The 3,322-nt window shown below is 39.4% G+C and overlaps 1 pseudogene; it reads right to left on the bottom strand.

The window, feature by feature from the left end:
- Positions 1-1,758: 1,758 nt before the first annotated feature.
- Positions 1,759-2,487, bottom strand: LOC147425296 (uncharacterized; annotated as a pseudogene).
- Positions 2,488-3,322: the final 835 nt, after the last annotated feature.

Here is a 3,322-nt window from a genome sequence, read left to right as displayed (position 1 = left end):
GATATTTCCTTTTATGGCCAAAGAAAAGGGATGGGAATGATAGCTCTTCACAAGCATCGTCATCAAATATGCTAAGTGGACTATACCCTTCACAAGGTGCCACACTCAAGGCTTGACCATTATGGTCGACAACCTGTTGCGCAGAGTAGATCCCATGGATGAGCGTGTCAGATTCTTCAACCTCTCCATCTTCGTTATTGTTGCCATCAACCACGTCACAGTCAACATTAAATGAGAATGTGGAAGCCCATGTCTCATGCATGGAAGCTTCATGTTCAATGTATAATGGTGTTTCCAAGAGACGAGATAATGCCTCAACTACGTATGCTGGACGGACAGATCCACTTAAGTATGCTTGGTTGTACTCTAATTTGCGCTTGATCTCAATGAGAATAGTTGCTCAATCATGCATAAAACGAGGAAGGATTTTTTGCACTCTTGATAAATCCGCCATGACATTCACAATACTGCCTTGTAACCCATACTGACCTTCGTAGTTAAGCTCACGTATTTGCGCGAAAAGGATGCGAAGCGAAACTAGACGAATCTCCATTGAATTCAGGTCTTCAACAATAGCAATTTTAGGGTTGAAAGTCATTTCACCATGCATACAAAAGCGTGGAACTATTTGTTTTGAGAGAGAGTCTTTGCAAGGTTTGCACACTTGAAGTGTCTCAAAATGATCCGAAGACATGTTTGGTCGCAATGTTTTAAGGAAAGAAGTGGTAGGACCATCCAATGGGTGCAAAGCTTTTTGAAACAGTAATGTATCACATGAGGCACATGGATGCATAGGTGCGTCATTTATGGATTGGAAAAATTTCTTGTGCTTAAGCTTTTGTCGCTTTGAATTTGAAGAGGCGTGAGTTGGGAAGTGGAAGCATTGCACATGTTTTATATATATATATATATATTTTTATTTATTTATTTATTTATTTATTCAAGGTGAGAGTAGAAAACACTAAAGCCTTGAAACGAGTAGCAATTTCTAGAGCTTTTAGTGCTGGGGAGTCATCTATTAAGTTTTGTAAAATGCATGTATCATTTTTTGACCACACACATCTGGTACGTTTGTGTTTTTGCAATGTTGGTGGTAGCGCAAGCAAACCATTACTTGTGTCAAAGAGCATCAGATGGACGATTCTAGGAGAATTTGTTGCATCAACACAGCCAACTCGTTGACTCCCAGTGCAAGACTCTTCGTTAAAGAAATGCACAACACGCAAGACACCAAACATTTGAGCCACAAGTGAGATCAAGTTAATGCTTAAAAGCTTTGAAGTGGTTCTCCTATTCAACCGCTCAAGCAAGATTTGTTGTAAATTTTGAGAACTAGTATCAACATGCCACACTTTTATCCAAGTATTGTAAATCTCCAAATCATTTTCATGCAACATGAAGATGATTTTGTCGACTAGTCTTTGCTTCAATAACTCCAAAGAACATTCAAGTTTTAGAATGAACAAAAGAACCTTAAGCACATCATTATTGAAGCGGTCTTTGAAGGAGACATCAATTCCATACACGAGGCCGTTGAACTGGAAACAGAAACCGTCACTCAACATACTTGCGCAAAATATAAGCCGAACAATTAGTTTGATGTGATTCAAAAGACACTATACAAAAAAGAACGTTGTCTTGTGCAACGATTACAAAAGGTTTTTGGAGAGAGAGAAGGTGTTGGCAGGAGTTTTAACAAAAAAAGGATTGAGGGCTGTCAAGCGTTTATAATATGCAATCAAGGACAACAAAGTAGTTCTAGTGTTGCGATTGGTAATCAACCAAATGACCTTGCTTATCGATAGTAAACTCTCCTATCTTCTTAATACTCATCAAAGAGGATTTCAACTCCACCACATTACTATCATAGAGCTCAGCAAAGGGAAGCGATAGACGCAACACTTCATCAACCAATTTTCCCTTCACGTCCACATTGATGCAAGAACCCCCTTGCAAAGTTCTTTTGACAAGAATAGCAATATGGCTTTGAGGTTTGTCTACTCACGAAATTCCCTTTGCAAGCTTCACAAATATACTCGACACCAACATTGTTGACATTCACAATCTCCAAAGTTCCAAAAACCTACAACAATAAAAAATAACAGTAAGATCAATCTCAAAACCATTGCTTTTGAATGTCCATTCTTAACTCACCTTTTTTCCAAAGCCCAAAGCTACTATTTGTTTCTTCAATGCATCTTTTAAGTTTGCTTCCAAAGCGTGAGGCAAAGGACACAGTATTGTAGAATCTACAATTGATAAAATGTTGGAACGTTGCTTGAAGATATTGATATTGCGTGCGACACAGCCGTAAAACCCATGCTCATTGACACAGTTGACCATGTGATGGTAGTCAGCTCTTCGAGATGGCACAAACAGGAGCTGAAACAGAATTCTATTAAAGCCTCACAAAAATTTAAAGCACAAGAACCACAAGAATAAAATTACCGTGGCTCGATCAGACGATGCGGGTCCATCGCTTATCATTAAACGAGCGCTACTAGAACCGTCAGTTTTGGCTGTGGTCTCAATTCTCACAACAGTAAATGCAATTGTCACCACAGTGTCCACAGTTGTAGACTCTTGCAAACAAAGCAAATCACAAATTCTATGCTCTGGAAACAAAACCAAATCACATTCAAATGGTTCCCCCTTGACAGCGATAGTTGTTGCGTCAGCATGCAAAGCTAGCTGAAAGGTTCCACCATCATTGTGAACTCTTTGCTTTATGGATGCACCCTCTATGCGCACAAAGTCCCCCACCCCAAAAGACTCAACAAATTGTGAGATGTAACTTTCCCCCACAACAAATGTTATTGTATGCCTAGCTTCTTGATCAACCAAATCAGCCTTCAGAAATCTTGGGTAAGCAGCTTTTTCGATTTTGTAGGTCCCATACTTGCACAAAACCTTGCCCAAAAACGCAAAGTGAAAATTTATCAACTTTGAAAGCTCTGAAATGATGAAGGTTGGAGGTCCTTTAGGAGCCAGAGCGAGCTGAGAACCGAATGTTTTAGCAATAGGTTCAGGCTTTGGCGCAACATGATATCCAAGAGAGTGAGAAGATGAGATTTCAAAAGGTTTCTTAAATATTTTACCTGCTCACAAAACACAGCAATATGGTTTACGCACCACATAAACAAGCAAGATACTCAAAACCACATTTGATAACGTACTTCTCGCATGCGTGTAAGCTTTTTTCAATGCTTTTGCCTTCGGACTCAATTTCTTGAGAGGGGACTGAACTTTTGATCTTGACAGTGGGCTTGAGATCAAATTTGTTGAGCTAGTTTCAACGTGCTCTTGTGACTCAATACAAGTG

The sequence above is a fragment of the Adiantum capillus-veneris genome, chromosome 25, assembly GCF_014529385.1.
Source record: "Adiantum capillus-veneris isolate H3 chromosome 25, ASM1452938v2, whole genome shotgun sequence".
Lineage (NCBI taxonomy): Eukaryota > Viridiplantae > Streptophyta > Polypodiopsida > Polypodiales > Pteridaceae > Adiantum > Adiantum capillus-veneris.
The sequence above is the reverse complement of the archived record's forward strand: the minus strand, read 5'-3'. Positions and strand labels throughout refer to the sequence as shown.